This window comes from Panthera onca, chromosome C2, assembly GCF_046562875.1.
Source record: "Panthera onca isolate mPanOnc1 chromosome C2, mPanOnc1 haplotype 2, whole genome shotgun sequence".
In the NCBI taxonomy this organism is placed as follows: Eukaryota; Metazoa; Chordata; class Mammalia; order Carnivora; family Felidae; genus Panthera; species Panthera onca.
Window position 1 is genome coordinate 146,257,466 of NC_138347.1, and position 22,768 is coordinate 146,280,233.

The 22,768-nt window shown below is 40.9% G+C and overlaps 1 long non-coding RNA gene across 1 annotated transcript; it reads right to left on the minus strand.

Annotated features, from left to right (window-relative positions):
- Positions 1-6,466: 6,466 nt before the first annotated feature.
- Positions 6,467-22,383, minus strand: LOC132682993 (uncharacterized). The gene is made up of 5 exons (XR_009611986.3): positions 21,993-22,383; positions 18,492-18,647; positions 11,088-14,029; positions 10,462-10,544; positions 6,467-9,754 (listed from the first exon to the last, which is right to left on the minus strand). It is a non-coding gene; the product is annotated as an uncharacterized LOC132682993 (long non-coding RNA).
- Positions 22,384-22,768: the final 385 nt, after the last annotated feature.

The following is a 22,768-nucleotide window of genomic DNA, read 5'->3' on the forward strand; positions in this document are numbered from 1 at the left end:
GTCTAGGCCATGTAGCCAGGGCTATTTTGTAAAGACAAGTATTCAAGCCTCAGTCCCTTACATTTACATGGAGTTGGATCATCTGAGGCTCATCAACAGAGGTCTTTCTCAACAGAAAAAGAAACTCCTGTTCCTGCCTGGAATTTTGAAAAGTACAGTGTGTGGTCCTCTCAAAGTAAGATGTTTACAGTTTGGGGGGGGTGGGGACACAGGGTTTGTTTGTAGTAAGACTGACCTATGTTCTGATCATATCTTGAAGATGTTAGCTTAATGATGAGCAGCAGAATCAGATTGCTTTATGCTAGTCTCATACTTTTTTCTTAATGTACCCAGGATCCAGGGCATAAAATCAAATGAATGAATGTCACGTCCTAGGAAATTAATAATTAAGGCCTTGGCCAGTTTCATTTAACCCTTTAAAAACACAGGTTTATAAAGGCAGGTTATGTTATTTTGAAAAAACATCTTAGAAGATCTTTCTGGGATTACAGTGTATCCTGAAGACATCATTCTCAGATACAACATAAAGAATGTTTATTATGATGAGGATTTCTGGCTCGTTGAAGTTGTATGTTTCTATTCTATGTCTATTAGCTGGAAAATAAAACTTGAAATAAAAATCACTGAGATATTAATCTCAAGTGATTCCTAATGTGAGTCAGAAAAAAAAAAGCAGGTGGCTTTGAGGGTAAGAGCTGGGACAAGAATCAAGTTCTTACTGCATGGTAGCAAGAGGGGGAGAAAAGGGCTCCAGGGATAATGTGGAGCATGGAAGGAGAGAGGATGGTGACTCACTCTAGTACACAGCCACACCCAGGACATGAGTCTGCTAGGTGACAAAAATGAGCAGTCAAGGCTGGGCCAGTGCAAATTTCAGATCCACCTGCGTTAGAATCGTAGGCCATCAAGTTCTCTGTTAAGGCAGCATTTTAGCAGATTGAAGAGTTCAGTCTCCAGATTTAGATGGCCAGGATTTGAATCCTTGTCCCATCACCTGCTGACCATGTCTTTTGAAAGCCATGACCATGTCCATCAAAGCCTCAAATGGCCTCACTTGCAGGTTGATGGCAGGGGTTAAAAAGTCCGTGCCAAGTGCTTGGCAAAGAGTAGGTACTCAATGTTCGTTAGCTCTCAATATTACATCCTGCTCATTACCTGAATCTTTGCTCTGAACTATAGCTTGGCTTAAAAAAACACCCCTAAGCAGTGTTCCAACATGTTCCAAAACAAGAAAAAGATGATGAAGAAATATCTATAAGAAAATGAAACAAGAGGTCTTGGTCCAGCCAATGCTATGCGTTCCTTTAAATCAGTTTATCCATCTCCTATCTCCTTTCTACTTATTTTCAAGGCTGAGCTCAATTCACCTTGACCTTAATAAAGCTCCAGCACCTAAAATCAGAGAAATCATTCCTCCTTTCTCTAAATTCCCAAAACGCATTGTTTCTGTCCCTACTTGCATCACTTAGTTCTTTCTGCTTGGTACTGTGGTTAATTGCATTGACCATCTCCTCAGCTAATTTAGGGGATTCTTGAGGACTCATCTCTGATTCCAAATAGAGCCTAATGCTTTCAGCACAACAAATAATGTTAACTGTGCCTTTTTAATTAATATTGAGACCAGAAAATATTTTTTTTTCTTGGACAATAAGACACTGAACACACACACACACACACACACACACACGCAGGTAACTTATTGTAGTTCAGCAAACTTGTCTCAAAAGTGAAAATGTACACATAGCTTCACTGGACAATGCAATATTTTGAAGGGAACAATGTATTATTCTAATCAATGAAAGACACAGAGGCAACTCCACCCTCTTCCCAAATTTGTAGACTTAATTAGCCTCACAGAAAACATCAAGGAAGGAAAACAGACCAATAGTCCTGTACATAGAATCCTATTGCGGAGAGGAAATTCCTGTAGCTCTCTGTAATAAATGAAAGATGGGAATCCACCTGAAAAAAAAAAAAAACAGTTGAAACACAAAGGTAGTGATGAATTTTCTTGTAATTGCAAATGTACATATTTTAACATATGTTTATATTAAATATATTTTTTAAACTTCTGTCTCACAAAGGTTATCGTTACAAACACCTCAACGAACACCTACAAATTCCCAGTTTATTTAAACCAAAAACTGTAGGTCTTGTGTTTGAAAAATATTTCAGATTCTCTCTCTCTCTCTCTCTCTCTCTCTCTCTCACACACACACACACACACACACACACACACACAGTATAATTTAAGTGCACAGAATGATCCAAAATGTACCACCAGTCACCACTAGTACAAATTTTTCTCTTGCTCTGTAAGTGGAATTTAGGTTATCTTTTTAAGTCAGTGTTTGGATCCAGAAAGGCTTTTCTTTTTAGTCTTAAGAAACAATAATCAATTCCTTTAAGAGAGAAAAATGTGTTTTTCCCAAATATGTTGCACAGAAAAGATAAGGCAGCTTCTCCCTGGGGAGACGGGAAGAACAAACAGTGTTGTCAACACAGGAAGGCTGCTACAGAGGTGGACACATCCCCCTGCCACCCTGAGTAGAGAAAGCCAGGAAGTAAGGGCTGTTTACTTGGGAACTGCCATGAGAACCAGGCGGCAGCCCCAACCGCAAGGGGGGCAGAAACAACCCAATCTGGGAAAGGCTGTGATCCCGCCAGGGCTTTCTCCCATCCTCCGCAACATGATCTCTTTCTGAACTTGGGACTGCGGTGCTCAGGAAGAAGCCACCATGCCTGTCCTCCCCAGGACACAGCTGGGAATTGGGCCAGAAGAACCTGACAAGGATTTAGGATAGGGAAAAAATAAATAAATAAGACAAAACTCTAAGACTCTTAATTCAGACTGTCTCTAGGGAGAAATGGGCTTGGGTGGATAATCTATGTGGCACATTGATGCTGTGTCAATTGAACTGAGCAGGAACTGTGTTTATCAGGATTGTTTCCATTGCATAATTCCATGTTAGCATGGGCCACAAGAAATACATATAGTGGCATTTGGAAATTAAGCATAAACCATATTCTTTTAAAGCTCTGAAGGTCAGCACATACACAAGTGGGTTTGGGCAGAAGCCAGGCACACGGGCCCTTCAGGTCCCCAAACACAGCCCCTTTTAGCTTCCCAACTCCCAAGCCAATGCGTGCTTAGCACCGCGAGGAAGCGCAGGTTTCTCCGGTGGGTTGTTCACATCATTGAAGCTGGAGGCTCGAGACACAGGCTGCTGGGCCCTTCAGTTTGTCGTTGGGGATTCCAACTCATCCTCTTGCATTTGTTTGTCTTTTTTCCCCCTCTCCTGCTTCACGTCTGTCTTTCCTTCTTGACTGCCCGCCTCGCTGGCTTCAGACTCCAGCCACAGTGTTAGAAACAACAGCTTCCCGTAAACCTCTTAACCTCCTCCCGTAACTGTGAATGGTTAAATTTCTGTAAAAAGACAGTTTATTCTATATCACTCCTAGTGGTTCTTCTTCTCTGGTCAGACTCTGCCCGACACCATCTAAATTCCAGAAGAGAATTTACCAGTGTTCTTGGTGCTGGGCTTGACCTGGTTATTTACCAGATGATTTGATATAAGGCAAAATGGAGCCCTTGAGCTTTCGGATAAAATTAACTCATGAAAACATAATTACAGAGTTGAAGAATGGGACAGGAGCAGATGGCAATAAACTCTATTCTAAAGCAATGAAACTGACAGCTGAAAACCTTGAGAATTCTGGATTAGATAATGTTGCAAGGAATGCATGTTCATTTAATATGTATAGACCTCTATATATTTATAAACACACATGAGTGTATATACACACACAGAAAGTTAGAAAAACAACATGTTCACTAGCAAACATCTCCATGGGACTCATTGCTGTAAATAAATATGAATTGATAGGCTGCTACAGGAATACTGAAATGTGAACCTTTAATCCAGGCTGGCTTGAAGAAAATAACATTGCTCTCTGTAACTTTGAGAAATAAGAATGATTGGCTACAGTGTTTCATATATTACTTGTTTATACTCCATTTCATTTCCAAAAGTCTTTGAGGGAGCTTGCAAAATAAGTACAATAAAATAAAATAACATAACAAAATAAAATAAAACAAAACAAAACAAAACAAAACAAAATAAAATAAAATAAAATAAAATAAAATAAAATAAAAACAGATGATGAAAGCAGAACAGAGGAAAAATATGACTCAAAATATAAAACAGAGCTAGTCTGAAGCAAAATTTAAAAAATGTACAAATTTAAAACAATACAAGCAATTAATTCCTGTGCTATTGGGTATAACAGGTAACAGCAGCACGAAGGCCTGAAAAACAAATGTAGGGTTAGACTAAATTAATAAAGATTTAGTATCTTGTATGTGGAAATTGATCATTTAATTTTACTGTAAATTAATCAGGTCCTTTCTATAATATTTATTCCATTTATGGTTCTAGGTCCTAAAAGATTCAGGCAATCAGGAAAATGTTCAGTGAAGATTACCAAAATAGTGAAAAGACTTAAAATAGTGCCTTGGGAAGAATGGCTGAAAAAGCTGAATGGTTTCAACCTAAAGAAGAGAGATTTTATGAGACAGAATAACTGTTTTCAATATAAAGAGCTCCTACATAGAATAGGGCAAATTTGAAATGAATTGCCTGGGGATGAATCATAAAGTGAAAGAGTTAAAGGTAGAGGAAATAAGTGTATTCTGAATATAGTATTGATATCCCAAAAAATGTAAACATGAAATAAAATGTTTTGAGAGGTTTTGAGCAGCGGTCTTGAAGGAAGTCAGGCTCCTCCTTTCTGGGGATGTCACCAAGAAGAGGCAAACACTGGGCATGAGGCTGAAAAGAGATGATGTCAACAGTCATTTCCTATCTTAATCCATATCATAAACACCATCCCAGGACTGGTAGTACATGCTCTTTCCAAAAATCAGAGGTCAAGTCCTTACGGCTCAAGAAACAGGACAGAGCCCCAAAATGTGAATACTTGGGCGCTTTGTTCATTTGTCTGGGGAGCTGACAAGCAAAAAGTCACCTACTGGGACACACCTTTTACTCAGTGACACCCTCCCAATTCTCCTTGATGGCTGCTTCTACATTTTATAATCTTTCCAATCTCCCTCCCTAGATTATCCACTAGAGGTTACCCAAGCCAGTTCCAACCCACAGATAGATATGCTTAACCCTACCTGGAACTAATAGTTTTAAAATCAGTTTCCAACATTTAAAAATAAGAAAAAATGGGGCACCTGGGTGGCTCAGTCAGTTTAGTACTCAACTCTTGGTTTCAGCTCAGGTCAGGATCTCATGGTTCATGAGTTCCAGCCCTGCATCAGGCTCTGTGCTGACAGCAAGGAGCCTACTTGGGATTCTCTCTCTCTTTCTCTCTCTCTGCCCCTCCCTCTCTCACATTCTCTCCTCCCCCTCTCTCAAAATAAATAAATTAACTTAAAACAATAAAATAAAAATAAGGAAAATTCACACAAAAATGCCTGACAGTTAGTCTTGAAAAATAGAAAGATCTGAGACTACTGAGCCCTCTTTCCTGTGTGGCATTGTCATGACCAAAGCCAAATTTTATTTCCCCTCTTTATATGAAACTTGGGTCTCCAGTTTACCACCACCCCTGACTGTCTAGTGCATTTATGTTAGCTACCTGGCCCTTGCTTAATTTGCAATCCTTGCCATGTATTTTGAACACACTGGTAGACATTTTTCTTTTTGACTGGGAAACTTTCAGTAAATGTTTATATATATTCTTAAGAATGTCTTAGCTGTGTTCCCTAGAGATTAGAGACTGAGGCAAGGATTAAGTGCTGATGCTTTATTTGAGAGGTGCAAACCTAGGGCAACAGGAGTACAGAAAGAGGAAAGTGAGAGAGGAAATCACAGGAATCAGCTGCTAGGAGATGTATCATGTCGCTGGGCATAGCACTGACCTTGGCAGGTGCAAACCCTCAGCCCTGTGAGATGTCACAGGTCAATTTGTATAAGAAACTGTGTTATCACAGGTGGAAGAAAGAGAGGGATTGGCTCTTTCCCACCTACTGGGTCCCACTGGTCCAAGTTTGTCCCATTGGAAGTTAACCTCTCTATGCTTCTGAGTTAAATGATCTGGTCCCTTCCATGGCTTCTATCATGCCAGATTTATTCTCTGAAGTGCAGGTTTTTTAACCCTATTCTAAAAATGGGAGGAGGAGACAAGAGTTCCAGGTGTGTGACTGGTGAGGCTAGCTCTACAGTAGTAGCCAAGGGCAGTGCAAGTAGGTGCTTGGCCCCAGGTGGTAGAACTCACCATGGACAGATCTGAATGGAATCAGTCAGCCACTGAGGAAAAGCGAGTGAATGAGAGGCATTGGATAGTGATGTTGAGAGAGTCTAAGGCGGGCGTCAACCAACTATGGCCAATAGGCCCAATGTGCCCTGCCATTTGTTTGTGTATAGTCCATGAGCTAAAAATGACTTGACAGCTTTTAAATGGTTAAAAAAAAAAAGTCAAAGGAAGAATGATATTTCATGACACATGCAAATTATATGAAATCCCAATATCAGTGACCATAAATAAAGTTTTATTGGAACACAGCCACAGCTATTCATTATGGATTATCTACGTCTGCTCTCAAGCAACAGAGACCACATGGCCTGCAAACCATAAAATATTTACCACCAGGCCTTTCAGAAACGGTTTGCCAATCTCTGGTCTAAGGAAGCCCATTTAGTGTATCTGAATCAAGAAGCAAAATGCAACATTCTCAGCAAAATGCAATAGGGCTGTAATTGCTCAAAAATTATGGTAAAAGCTACTACAATTTACACACGCCTACTTATGTTCTCATAATTGTGAATGTAATTGCACTCCCATGTGCAATCCAAAGAGCTCTCCATGGTTAATGTCCCATGATCTATTTATTGAATCACCTACAAAAAGGACAAAATAACTTATATGGGTTTAACCCAAATAGCAATACGGTAACTATTCCAGAAGAAAATAATCTCAGGGCATTATTCTTACAGATGACCGAGAAAGAAAGAGAAGTAATGTTATTTATTAAGTTTCTAATTCAAGTCATATGTTTTGAATTTAAAAATCCTACTTGGAAAAAAAAAAGCGCACAAATGGAGAAGCCACCGCCCTGAGCACGTCCTTCCGTACACATTAGCAGGCACACTGCTTCCTGCAGTTATTATCTGAGCTGAATTAAAGGTCCACAGTGTGCCAGCTCTGTGCCAGGTGAAATGATACACAGCCACAGTAATAATAGGACCAATTTTGCTGACAGCTAGAACAGAGAAGCGGTCTCTGTGACTGACTATATTAAGAACTCCAGACAAAGAAAGATTTTGAGCATTTAGAGGATATCTGGTATTCGGGGATTAGCTAAAATGCTGTTTATTTACTCAGAAGGCATCCACTGCAAGCCTACTGTGGACTAGATGCTGGAGGAGACGCTAAGGGTAGTTGAACACACAGGACGCAGGCCCCGCCCTGGCACCGGGGGTATGATCAACTAGCGCTCCAGCCCCCATGACCTGGATGCTGTAAACTATGCATTCCCTCCCAGAATAGCCCTCTCTGGGGACCTGGGCTCCCAGTGGAACGGCATCTAACTATTCTTGGCTCCCCTTCCCGAGACGAGCCTGACCTCTCATGGCAGCTGGAGAGCATGAGTGGCTGAAGTCATGCAAGCCTCTCCCAGGGTATGTGCCCCCAAGCCAAGCCTCTGCAGGGCCTGGGCTCCGGGAGGCCTCCTCTGCACAGTCTGCCTCTCAGAAGCTAGTTTGGGACAACCACGTGTTCTTGCGATCTGTCTAAATGTGCATATTCCTCAGGAGTCTTAGAGGACCTTGGACTATGAAGCTGGGGCTTGATTTATTTATGCGCTTTAAGAGCGTTGGGCTTCTTCCTTTCTGATACGACTGACTGGGCACGGTCAGGGGTCTCTTTGAAACAGCCACTTGACCACACTCTGTGTATATGATAAAATGTTCTCAATACTGGCTCTAAGAAACAGTGTTTTTAAAAGTACTTCGGTATGAGGCAGCATGGAATAGAGCACACATACATGCCCTGTGATTACTCTGCCGTTTTTGGCCACGACACGCACATCATTATTTATTCAGTTCTGCTCTAAAGATGCACGAAAGCCGTATTCCTGTGTGAACTGGAGGAGGAATTCTGTCACTTGAATACACTGAAAGCAGCTTATCTTATTATTTCATAATTTAAAGAAAATTATAGTCATGACATTCTGGAAAAGGCAAAACTCCGGAGACAATAAAAAGACCGGTGGTTGGAGCACACGAGTGGCTCAGTCGGTTAAGTGTCTGCCTCTGGGTTTCGGCTCAGGTCATGATCTCACGGTCATCAGATCGAACCCTGAGTCGGGCTCTGCACTGACATCGTGGAGCCTGCTTAGGATTCTCTCTCCCTCGTTCTCTGCCTCCTCCCACCCCTTCTCTCTCTTAAAAAGAGGGAGAGAGAGAGAGAGAGAGAGAAGATCAGTGGTTTCCAGGGGTTAGGGAGGAGGGAGCGATGAATAGGCAGAGCACAGAGGAGTTTTAGGGTAGTGAAAAAAATTTGCACGACAGTATAATGGTGGATAGATGCCATTGTACATTTGTCCAAACCCATAGAATGTACAACACCAAGAGGGAATCTCCATGTAAACTCTGGACTTTGGGTGATAATGATGTGTCAATGGAGGTCCATCAATTATAACAAAAGTGCCACTGTGGTGGGGGAGGTAGAGGAGGCTGTGCCTGTGGGTGGGGAGGGAGTAGATAGGAACTCTCTATGCTTTCCTCCCCATTATGCTGTGAACCCAAAACTGCTCTAAAAAAATAACAGTAAAGAAGTCTTTAAAAAAAAAAATGGTGGTAACAGAGAACACTGGATGAAAACGAACTGAAGAAATGTAAAAAGAGGTTTCCATGTAGAAATAAAACAACATCTTTGTTTAAAAAACAAAAAGCTTTTAAAATGTGTATTTATTTTTGAGAGAGAGAGAGAGAGACAGAGCATGAGCGGGGGAGGGGGAGAGAGAGAGGGAGACACAGAATCCGAAGCAGGCTCCAGGCTCCAAGATGTCCGCACAGAACTGACATGGGGCTTCAACTCACAAACTGCGAGATCGTGACCTGGGCTGAAGTCGGATGCTTAAACGATGGAGCCACCCACATCCCCCAAAATAAAATCTTTCTAGGAAACAAAGCCTTTGCCTTCAATTATACATTGGTGTCTCATGTGTAACTGAATAAGTTTTGGCCACCTTGGGCTTTAGTGTCCTTATTTCTAAAATGACAAGGTAGGATGAGGCTGCTTGTCTATGAATTTTTGAAGGCTAGACGAGTGCTTGGTATACAGAAGGTACTCGATTATTAAACTTAATTTATTGTTAATTTGATTCACTGAACTTAATCCAGCTCTAATCTTCTATGGCTGGTCTTTTATTTGAGCCCAGAGTACTTTAGGCTAAGCTCGATTTTTCTTTCAGTTGACTGTTGTGCATGGCTTGCCTGCTGGACTCAACTCTTGTCTTTCTGCTTCTGTGTCTTAATTGCCCCTCTGTGGTTTACTGCAGTCCTAGCTCACCAGGCTTCTGACCCATTCCAGCTGCAGGATTTCAAACAAGGCCACAATCTTGAGCCCAAATAAAGCGTTTTGAGGAAAACATTTCCTGGTGTTTTACAAGGATTCTGTACACATTCTGCATCCTGCTGAGTGAAGCTTTATCACACAAACCACTGGGAACAGGAGGACCCTGATTGGAGAATGGGAGAAGCATCATTCTTTCCCACATTATGCCAAGAGTGTCAGAGGCGAGGCTTTCATATGAGCTTTTGGGAGAATACGTAAGTAAAAACCTAAAAATATTTGCAACAGATTCATATTTTATACTGCAGGGTAGGCTCCAAGCAATAAGGCAAAAATCATGGATAGTCAAAATAACATTAGAGAATATCCAAGACTTCCCATAGCTTCTAGTATGGTATAAATTCAACAGATGTGTCTACGGCCATACCACCCTGAACGCGCCTGATCTCGTCTAAATTCAACAGATGCCTTCCACCCCCAGCCCTTTAATTCTAAGCACTGAAAAAAAAAAAAAATCATTCTTTAGTTGAATTCCAGAGTGGACAATTGGCTTGCATTTAGGGGATGGGTTATGTAAAAATATGCATAGTATTTAAAAAAGGACAATTAGGGGCATCTGGGTGTTTCAGTTGGTTAAGTGTCTGACTCTTGATTTCCTCTCAGGTCATGATCTCAGCATGGTCGTGAGATTGAGCCTTGCGTCCGGCTCAGCGCAGATCCTGCTTGAGATTCTTTCTCCCTCTTTCTCTCTGCCCCTTCCCCTTTCATGTGCGTTCTCTCTCTCAAAATAAATAAACTTTAAAAACGTAAAAAATGAAAAGCAGAATCATACTCAGTTAAACAATATATTCTCACTATGGGATGTATGCTTACCCTGGGTCTTATACTCATTCCGTGAAATGACAAGTAAAAAATGAGCTGTTTTCCTCATTTTCTTTTTCTTTTTCTTTGCTGACCTGTAAGAGTTGGGGTTTATGTTAAACGTATACATTATGGCACTCCCCTGTACCTATAGGAAACCTAACATCCAGCCTAAATGGGGTCAGTACACAGAATCAACTGGAAATGTGTCCGGGGGACCTTGAGACTAGGCAGAACATTTACAGTCTGATAGGTTCCAAAAGCAGGAGAAGCAGGGTGCTGAGGACAGGAGATAACCAGTGATGGGTGCTGGGCTCACGCTACGAGGGATGATGTAGGTCATCAGTTCAGAAGGTCCAGCACTGGGTATGAGAATCTGTGAAGCTGGGCCTGGTGTAGAGCCGGAGAGTCCCTAACCCCAGAGAACAAGTATGAGAGATGGGTAGACCCTGTGGATTCAGAGCATCCTTAAGTGAATTCGAATAAGGTACTACTTTGGCAGACAGCCCTGCCCCAAGGCACACAGCTCGGCACCAGCCTGTGGACCAGACTCCTGCCCCATCCCCAGACCCCTGCCCAGCACTCTTGTATAGTGCTCAGACTGTGCCACGCAGTGGCCCAGATGATGAAAGCCTCACCAAAGGGGGAGTGATGGCCAAGATCTGTCTTAATCCTCCCACTTAGTGAAACCAAGTTGGTCTCAGGGCTTGGGGCGTCTCAGCAGGTGGGGGCTGCAGAGCTCTGAGGCAGGCCGCCAGGTCTCTCATTCTGTGCACTGGGCTCCAGAACAATCCTTTAATCCCACCAACAATCCCTGCAACAAGAAACTCGGATTCTCCTTTTATTTAATTAGAGGACCGTTTTCTCACGAGCATTCGGCCTGATTTGTTAATACCTATTGTTTAGCATGTAATTGCGTATTCAGCACTGCTCAATGGTGGCAGCGTCATTTAGGCTTGTACTGCTTGCTTTACATTTTTTAAATCCTTTCCTTAAGCGCATATGATTCATTTTATTACGATGCATGAAATCAAGGCATTCCAGGAGGCACTCTTGTGGTTATGCGTTATTTCTGATAGTTGTTAAGACACATAGAGAAGACCTTGCCAAACCAGTTAGAATACCACCAGGCTGACTCAAAAGTCTTGCAGTTTTTTTGTTTGTTTGTTTATATTTTAACGTTTATTCATTTTTGAGAGAGAAAGACAGAGACAGAGCGTAGGCGAGGGAGGGGCAAAGAGAGAGAGGGAGACACAGAATCAGAAGCAGGCTCCAGGCTGAGCTGTCAGCACAGAGCCTGACACGGGGCTCGAACCTACGAGCCATGAGATCATGACCTGAGCCGAAGTTTGATGCTTAACCAACTGAGCCACCCAGGTGCCCCAAAAGTCTTGTGGTTTTGAGCGATGGCCAGAGCTAAGACTGAGTCTTGGAGATGCCTGCAACCTTCAGACATTTACTCATTGAAAAGTAGACCCATTTTGAATGAATGAAAGAGTGAATCGAGCATTTAGTACCACACAGCAGCAATCAGATCCTTTTTCTCCCAGTTATCTTGATGTTCTCTAGACACCCAGATACATTCTAGAAAAAGCTTTGCAGGTTTCAGGAAAATTGAACATAAACTACCATGGGGCCCGTTCATCTCATCGGCCTTCACTGTGGCATTAGGGGCCGGAATGATGGCATGCAGGCATGTGTGAGCTCAAATGAAAAGGGCGGAGCTATCATTTGATGTTGAATGTCACACAGTGGCCTTATCCTAACTTTATGATTTCTACCATTTTCCATCCTTAACTCCCTCCCTTCCCCCCAGCCCTTACCCTTCAGCCAAAAGGAATTCCTTACTCACTCTTCCCCACACAGAGCCAGGCTGTTCCACACCCTTGCCTTTGGCCAGTGTTGTTTTCTTCTGCCTCATCTCTGTTCCCAAGGCAACGAGAATGACAAAAATGTCCAGTAGGCTAAGACTTATTTACAATTGCAACACTGCATTTAATAGACATGAAGTAAGATTGTCAGCCACACCCTAGTACGGTCACCATCTTCTCCTCTCAGAGAGCAAAATACTCAAATACACATTTACTCTTTTTCAACAGCTATTTACCTGGCACCTATTATGTCGTAAACATTGTTCTGAGAACTGGAGATATAGAACTGAACACAAAGTAAAACCCCTTCATTCACCAAGGGTCCCGAATGAATCTTTCAGTGTTTTACTCTCTGAAACACATTTAGTTCCCCAGTATAACACTAAAAAAATACACTAAGTTATACAGTTAACCTGAAGTCGTTCCATTAATAGCCAGAAACTACTTATAGTTGACATTCATTGTATACATATATATTTAGGTGAAGGGAGTGTTTGCAGAACGTTCTCCAAAATTCTAGTTAAATAGTTAACATTGCTTTCCATTGTCTGTAGGATAATTGTATACACTTTTAATTTTAAAAATAAACCTGTTTTGATTTTAAAAACTGAGCTTTAAAATATTTTTCACTATTCAAAATTTTAAATAAAGTTTTCTTGCTGGTTTTTTAATAAAACACACATATAGAAAAGTACACAGAACGTAATTGTGAAGTTCAATGAATCACACAATGAATTTCTCAGAGCAAATGCCAATGTTACCATCACTAAAATGTAGAGAGAGAATATTACTGACACCCCCAGAAATATTGCTTATGTCTTTTATCAGTCAAAACACCCACCCTTCTCCCCAAAGTTAACCATGATCCTAGTTTCTAATACTCTTGTTAAGTTTTACTTAGTTTGGAACTCCATATAAACGGAATTCACAAATCTATAGTCCTTTATGTCTGGCTTCTTTCTTGGTCTCAACATGTTTGTGAGATTAACTCATATTATGGCACGTGGCTGTATGCCATTGTATGAATATGCCACAATTGATTCCCCTATTCTACTCTTGACCTTGTTGTCTCTGGTATGTCAATTATGCCCCTGTGCCTAGGCTGAATTCATCAAAGCATGGTGTGTGTATGTATTTTAACTACCCTAGATAAGATACTTTACCAATCATTTGCCTTCCCTAAACACAGTAAATTTTCTTCATCACCTCATCCCATACTTCTCAAAAGTCTATTCCCATGCAACAGCACATAGTTCAGATTGATTGGAAATATGCTTCCACCTGAAGAGGGGTCCCATTTGTGGTTTCTAAACATCACGTATTCTCACCCTGTCTTTTAGAAATCTCCAGCTCTTGTTGAGTGGCCGCTAACATTCTACACGTGTTCTCTTCTCATAATGTTATCATCTTTTTGTTACATGGATCGCTGCCTGGTCAGAACTCAGCAGAAAGCAAACAAATAAAATAAAAAATACAAGATACAAAATAAATCACCTCAGCAGGCTGATGATTAAACACAGGCTGGTCACTGGGCAGCCATGCCTGCTAAGGCCACAGGAGTGGATTTAGGATACCTGCTGCCAACGAAGTTGAGTACGACCTCCCAGTGTCTTCTTTATGAAGCACCCTGAGGAAAAGTCCCCGTCAGAGCCTTGTTCCAAAATCAGCTATCCTTTCCCTGGGCAGTTGTCTGTCTTTACCCTAAGGAGCTAAAAAAAAAAAAAATGTTTAAATGTGGTTTTCAGAATACGCAAAGCCAGATTTATGACCCCAGAGTGCATTTTTCGTCTTATCTCCACCTACATCTTAATGCCAATTTTATGTTCTACCTCTCTCCTTTTGCCCTAATTTTAACTTGCAATGATGTGTGGCATTGCCACACATTGAACTTCTGAAATATATATCTGGAAGAAAGTAGAGTATACAGTTACTAGGGCGTGAATCGCCTCTATTACTGGTTTGGTTACCGAATGTTCTTATGATTCAGAAGCACCACCATCTTGACCAGGACACAGGTGTGAGGAATGGAGAAGCCATATTCTATTTGCAAATTTATCATAGTCTTTTGGGTTTAAAAGATGTTATTTTCTTGGGGCGCCTGGGTGGCTCAGTCGGTTAAGCGTCCGACTTCGGCTCAGGTCACGGTCTCGCGGTCCGTGAGTTCGAGCCCCGCGTCAGGCTCTGGGCTGATGGCTCAGAGCCTGGAGCCTGCTTCCGATTCTGTGTCTCCTTCTCTCTCTGCCCCTCCCCCATTCATGCTCTGTCTCTGTCTCAAAAATAAATAAACATTAAAAAAAATAATAAAATAAAAGATGTTATTTTCTCAATCTATGACAATCTTTCAAGTTTTAAAATTCCATTTTTTTTCCCCATTTAGGGATTACTTGATAACTTAGGAGAAAAATTACTAAAAAGTAGGTTTTTCTGAACATTTTAATGCTTTTGCCTCTCATTCCATATTATTGTCTGTTACAGAAAGATCTTTAAGATATTCTATTTAAACAAGAAAAATAGGGGACACCTGGGTGGCTCAGTTGGTTGAGCGCCCAACTTCAGCTCAGGCCATGATCTCATAGTTCATAAGTTCAAGCCCCGTGTTGGGCTCTGTGCTGACAGCTCGGAGCCTGGAGCCTGCTTCAGATTCTGTGTCTCCCTCTCTCTACCCCTCCCCTGCTTGTGCTCTGTCTTTGTCTCTCTCCCTCAAAAATACATAAACATAAAATTCTTTTAATTTTTAAAAAAAATTTAAAAAAGAAAAGAAAAATATGACCCTATATTTGTATTGCCTTGAATAAGCAAAAAGTATTTCTAAGAAGATACACTAGTAACTAATAAGAATAGTTACCTGTTTGGGGGTTGGTGACTGAGTAAATGAAAGAACAGATAAAGGTGAAAGTTTTCACTGACCTTTTCTTCATATTTATTGGGTTTTGGCATAGGTTGGCATGTTTGGCGGGTTTGCTAAATTCAAAAACTTAAATAAACAACAACAACAAAATCATACACAAAATGAAAGCACCTCTACCCCAATAAAACCAAAACAATTGTCACAAAACAGCGTATTTTTATGAAGCAGTGTTTTTATATAGTAACAATCATGAGAGTTGAGAAGTAGATCAGGGATAATTATGTCAACATGCCAAGTAATAGAGTAAAATTATACACACACACACACACACACACACACACACACATCTATATATATCTTCAAAGCGAAGGGAACGAACTTGCTGCCAGCCCTTATGGAGCAAGTAGAACCAGAATACCACCATAAAAACTAGAAAACTGGAAAAAATACATGTAACATCTTTTAAACATTGGGCTACAGGAAAAAGCAGGACATTCTCCTTGAGACAAAGAAACTAATGATGGGAGCCCTAGAATTACCACAGCTCTCTGCCTCGTAGCATATTCCAGACCACCGTGCAGGGAGGGCAATCCAAGTATATTACAGCATTTGGACTGAGCTAAGGAAATGCAGATGAGAGGGGGGAGGCTGGGGCAGCTGGAATCTGCGGAGCAGTAATGGAAAGGAGGAAGCCATGCAGCCAAATAGCTCCAGAGGTCTACATAAGGGTCTTGAATGCGTTGCTGAGTTCTAAGCCACATAATATATAGGGTGAAAATCTATGAGGCTGGGCAAAAATGATTGGAGATCTGGAAACTGATGCTTCTCTGGAGATCTCACAGAGCTGGCAGAAGTCTGCAATTCTGGGAAACCAGTGGGGAGGGTCCTTAGCGAAGCCGTGAAGCCGGGACATTCCGTGGAGACCGAAGAAGAGTAAACAGTATAGTAATAGGACTAAACCAGTCCTAGAGTGAAGGCTACTTGAGGCCAGCTCTGTCCTGTAGAACTTGCTACATTTATGGAAATGGGTTGCATTTGTGTTGCTCAAAGCACTTGCCAAAAGACATCGGTGGCTCCTTGAATACTCAAAATGTGGCTCGTGTGACTAAGGAAATTAACTTCTAATATTTAGTATTAACAAATTTATTTATTTATTTATTTATTTTATTTATTTTTTTAACGTTTATTTTTGAGAGAGAGAGAGAGAGACAGAATGCGAGTGGGTTGGGGCAGAGAGAGAGAGGGAGACACAGAATCCGAAGCAGGCTCCAGGCTCCGAGCTGTCAGCACAGAGCCCAGCTTGGGGCTTGAACTCACGAGCTGTGAGATCACGACCTGAGCTGCAGTTGGATGCTTAACCGACTGAGCCACCCAGGTGCCCCGTATTAACAAATTTAAATAGCCACATGTGGCTCATAGCTACTACCCGTTAGCCACAACCTTAGACTCACTATAGCAACATTACAAAACTTGAAAACAAGCTTCAGAAGGATCAAACTGATTCTGAAGTCACTTAACTTCCTTTGAGAACAAAGTCTAACACTCTTTTGGAAAAGACAACAAAATAGTCGATCACGGCTCACCTGTGTGACAACTAGCAGGCTGTGGAGGTAACAGGGTTTGACCTCTAAGGCTAGATCAGGAAAGCTTTGGAGCCTCCACCTTAGTCTCTTAGACCTCATTAAGAAAAGCCTGCCGTGTTGGGGAAACTGAGACCTCCCCCACCCTTGGGCCACCAAAACCCAGCACCAACTTGCGGGTCATGTGGTTGGGCTATGTTGAAAGAGATCCGCTGACCCCAGTCATACTCTCGGTTAACTGCAGCATGAGGGACTTCTAACCACAAGCTGATGAAAAACTCTGAACCAGGACCGATCAAGCCACTCCTGAATTCCTGGATCACAGACACTGTTAGCAGTATAAAAATATATTTTTTGCTGCTTTCAGCCCCTAAGTTTGAGGACATTTTAAGAAACACAACATCAAATAACTAAGGCAATTGGGAATTATTCAGTGACAATATATTTGGCAACCTAAATGAAAAAATTACAAATTCCTCCAGCCGTACAAATAATCACAACTGTCACAAGAAAAAATAGAATATGTAAATAGCTTGATATCTATTAAAGAAATGGAATTTGTAATTAAAGTGTTCCCACAAAGAAATTCCAGGGTCTGATGATTTACTTCACTGGTGAATTCTATCAAAGTGTTAAGAGAAAATTATATAAATTCCATACAAACTCCCCCAGAAAATAGAGGAGGAAAAAACATATCCAAACTCATTTTACAGGGTCAGAATAGCTCAGATAACATATCCAGGAAACACATTAAAAGAAAAGAAAGCCAGACTAATGTCCCTCAAGAACATAAATTCAAATATCCCTAAGAAAATATTAACAAATTGAATCCATTTATAAATAGGATAATGCATCATGGCCAAGTGAATTTTTGTCAGGAATGCAAAATTGGATTAACATTCAAAAATCAATTAATAGAAAATGTTCTGAAATTAGATATTGGTAATGGTTGCAAAACCTAATGAATACACTAAAAATCACTGAATTGTATACTTAAAAATGATGAACTTTAATGGCGTGTGAATTATATCTCAATAAAGCTATTATAAAACTTTCAATTAGTGTAAATCACCAAATTAACAGAAAAAGAAAGAAGACTCATGATTATCTTCATAGAGGACTAAGAAGTATTTAGCAGAATTCATCCCCCATTCATGATAAAAACTCAGAAAAAAAAAAACTACAATTAGAAGCTCAACCTGATAAGATCTAACAAAGAAACTACAGATAGCATCATCCTTGAAGGTGAAATCCTGAATGCTTTATTCCTAAGATCAAGAACAAGGCAAGGGTATCCACTTTCCATTTCTATTCATCATTGTGCTACAGGTCATGGATAAGGCGACAAAAATAAATAAAAGGCTGAAGTAAAACTGTCTTTATTCACTGACAACATGATCATAGAAAAAGCCCGAATATGATCTACCAAAAGGAAGCTACTATAACTATTTCGCTATTTTGCAAAATAGTCAACTCACAAAAACCTACTGTGCTTTTATACATTAGCAGTGAACAAGTGGAGATTGAAATTGAGAAATAAATTTTATTTACAACAGCAAAGACATCCACTTTTAGCAGAATGAGACACACCAGATTTACCCTTCCTCCCGAAACAATTTTTTTTTTTTAAAGGACAAAGTACATAAAACAAAAGTGTTCAAGATATTTGAAATCAGATAAAGAAGGGCGGTGATCCCCGAGAGACAGAAGAAAATGAGATGAGTCATAATGGCTTCATCTTACTGTCGTCAGAAGAGCATTTCCAGGCTGTACTGAAGAGACAGGGCAGGTTGCAGGGAACCCAGGGAAAGGACTCCCTGAGTTAAGGAGATGGAGTTAGACATCCAGAAGAACCATGGCAGACAGAATTTACTGGACAGCCTACTGGAGTGGAGACAACTGCATAAAGAGAGAACATAGGATTTATGCAGGGTATATAATAGAATACTGCTCAGTGCATGCGAGGAAACTACCAGAAGCCAGGAAAGAGTCACACAAAGAATTAGAGGTAGTAGTTCCCAGCACTCACACAGGTCTAGAAACTATGCCATTTCCCACCCGCCAGAGTAGAAACGTTCCTGATTCCTGGGGCTTTGGGTAGATGGCCAATGGGTCTTGCCCCACTAGTGCCTTTCATCTTCCTGCCCAACAAAACTTGAGAGCCAGACTCTAAAAGATCAGACTGTTTCCAAGGAACTTCACTGCAATCTCAGTACAAAGCTTACAGATATATATATATAGGAATACAAAAGTATCCAGCTCTAATAACATAAGTTTTACAGCAGCTCAAGGTCAATAAAAAATTCCAGGCATAACCTGATGGAACATTATGCGGGTAAGAAAAAAATTTAAAGACGAGGGAAATCTCTTTGAACTAATAGCGAGGGATTTCCAAGACATAGATTCAAGAGAAAAAAATGCTAAACCTTCAAAAATTGTCTGCAGTATGTTAACACTTCATGTAAGAAAGGCATGTAAGATAATACACCCGTATCTCCTCATTTGTCTAGCAGTGATTTTCTGTTTGCTACATTTCTGAAGGAATTTTGGGAAGATAAACTGGAGTCTAAGAAAATGGTTAGCGAGAGGAGTTTGTGTGAAAAGTTTGGGAATAAAGAGATGACGGAATAGGGTATCAGGGTTGAAGAAGGAGTTACGCTTCCTTGAACATAACTTTTGGTAGAACTTAGACTCTTAGAACCATAGTAATGTTTCATATATCCTTTACATACCCCCAAATTAAACAAATAATTAAAAGCAATCAGGACATGTGGGTAACTCAGAGTGGAGTGCAAACACTAGCAAATGAACCTGACTATATTACAAACAAATAACATACCCACACCTAAGGGCATGGGAAGAAAAGAACCATCCAAAGTAGCTATGGAAACCTATACCTTGATGATACTGTAAGGCTAAAGACAAAAATAACTGTACATAAAAATTATAACCTAGTCAGGAACTAAGTTTTTGCTTTTGTTTTTAAACAGCGGTAATGTCTAGCAATTCTGAAATTACTTCGTGATTATAGTGGGAAAAAAAAAGTGAATAGATCATACATAATGAGAGCCAGGGTTTCTTAATGTCAGAAAGAGAATTTATAAATAAGGAAAAAGAGGAGCTAAAATAAACCCTACGGGGGGTGCATGGGTGGCTCAAGTCAGTTAAGCATCCGACTTTGGCTCAGGTGATGATCTCACGGTTTGTGAGTTCGAGCCCTGCATTGGGCTCTGTGCTGACAGCTCAGAGCCTGGAACTTGCTTTGGATTCTGTGTCTCCCTTTCTCTCTGTTCCTCCCCTGTTTGTGCTCTATCTCTCAAAAATAAATAAATTTAAAAAAAAATTAAAAAAAATAAACCTCATGGTATAAACTTAGAATCAGAGATAGCAGTATTAATGTATGTCCATATAGATTTTTAATGTATGTTCATATAGATTCATAATATATAATATGTACATATGGATTAGGTATACATACATAAAAAATCTAGCTCTGTCTGCCTGAAGGTCAGAGCAATGACTCCCCAGTAACAATGAGAGTACCTAACACCCAGATACTGGCTCTAAACACTACATTCAAATAAAAAGAACCAGAGCTCCTTCAAGAGTGATTAATCCTAGGGGTGGAGCCTCGTAAGTATCAAGTGACCCAGTGACATCTTGTGGTGCCAATATGCTCAGAAAGTCGGTGGGTTCTTGATAATAGCACCCAGGAGCCCACTTGAAGGAGGCCTTAATGGCCCCAACTGGGAAAATATTGACAACAAAATTTTAGGAACAAATCTGGATTTTAATCCGTGAATAAACATCCACGAGTCCGTAATGGTAGACAGATAATGAAACAAATAAGTAAATATGGGAGAAGACACAGCTCTTCCTCACAGGAGTGTCCAAATTAATAATAAATGGAGAAAGGACCGTAGAAATAAATGATGCAGACAAGATTTGGGGAATATTGGTTGCTACTCGCCCCAGTATAATTTGCACACAATAAAAGGCCCCATTCTATGTGTACAGCTTGATGAATTTTGACTAATATACACACCTATGGAGCCATCACAAAAATCATGATTTGGAATATCTCTATCGTGCGAAGAAGTTCCCAGCCTGCACGTTGCAGTTCATCTGTCCTATCCCTGGGTCACAACAACCACTGATCTATTCTCTGTCACTGTGCATTAGTTTGGCTTTCTCTAGAATTTTAATTTATGTTACTCTAAAAAGTAGAGTATTCTGACCTATTAGCATTCTGACCTAAATTGTAAACTCAATGAATAAACTCCAAGAGATAATACAAAGGTTTTCTTGGGGCCCCTGGGTGGCTCAATTGGTTAAGCAAGAGGCTTTTGATTTAGGCTCAGGTCGTGATCTCACAGTTCATGGGATGGAGACCCAAGTCAGGCTCCACACTGAGCCACTGAGTGAGGAGCCCTCTTGGGATTCTCTCTCTCCCTCTCCCTCTCTCTGCTCCTCCCCTGCGCAAGCTCCCTCTCCTTCTCTCTCCAAAGTAAATAAAGTTTTAAAAACCCACAAAGCTTTTCTTGTTTTTTTTTTACATTCTCTTAAAACACAACATATAATATCTACGTCTCAAGCCGGACTTCATTTGGAATGAGATTCTCCTGGTATTAGTGAGCCCGGGGAGAAAAACACAGAACCTATGCCATGTTGTCCTGCAGATGAAATTTAATACTGGACCTATCAGCTACTCCCTGCCCCAGGCCTGGAAGGACAGTCAGAGGAGATGTTGTAGCAGAGCTAGATTAAAACCTCTTCCAAGACTAGAGTTGTCTGGAGAGATTGGGACCATGCGGGGATGGCTGTGTCTCCCTTCTCCCCCCACCTCAGTCCTTCCCGTGTCTCCTGGTGGCTGAGTGGAGTGGAAGCAGGTGGCAGAGGAGTCCAGGAGAGGCGGCGTGGTGGGTACAGCCCCTACAGCAGCAGGGAAAGCAGGGGAAAGCAAGGAAAAGGGTTTGAGAGCAAACGGGCAAATGACCAGTCCACTCCCAATATGAATTGCTTCTTCACCTTCAGTGTTGAAAAAAACGGAAGGGAAAATGGGCTAGTATGGAAGGTTTGAGGTTCTAAATGTTTTATCTTGACCTTCTCGAGCAAGGAGAAAGGGGACAAATCATTTCGTTTCAAAACACCTCCCAGGGGTGTTTTGTAAAATAGTGAAAATATGCCAGGAACTTATCACAGCGCCAGATGAACACGAAGTAATCTCTGTGCTTGAAATCTTACCTCGGAGGATCATTCCATTTTGAGTAGAAAATGAAGCAAATCCTAAGTGAAAAGAGAACAAATATTTTAACATCTGAGCATTCCTCTTTGTAAAATTAAATAAAGCAGAGAGACTGATAGAACAACAGCCAAGGCATTTATCTTTTAGAAACGCTGAAGTATCACTAAGCAAATAATAAGCCAGAGAAAGCAAACATTCATTTTCCTGCTATTTCAGGGTGTGATCCTGATTCTTTCAATTCAGCATATTTGTGAACCGCCTTGCCCTCTTTCCTGCATTCTCTCGAGTCTTCCGTCCTTGCAGGATGCTGTTCTTTCACACATGTTGTTCTTTCTTAATAAAGTAATAGCCAACACAATCTGCCCTCTACAGTGTAATTATGTTAGCCTGTTGTTATTGATTTTGTTGCTAAGGTCTGAGAATCTGCTAATGCTCCACTGAGGGAGTAGTAGGAAGTGGGGGAGGGGAGAACATGTTCTTATGATTTTCCCATAAACCAGATGTTTTCTTTAACTCTTACATCTTTAAAATATTTTCTCTTGAGAGAGGGAAAAAAGGGGAATAGAACAAGTTTCGGATGCCAATTCTTATTTTCTCAGCATACCACAAGTACACACCCACATAACCGAGGGCTCAGAATCCGAGTCTGTGGGTACTTGTGTATCTGTTCCTCATTTGATAAGCTACACATGTGATACAAGTCAAATCTGGCTCTGCAGTTGACTATGTGTTCTTCTCCTTTTCCCCATAACTCTCTTTCAATTGCCATTGCTGT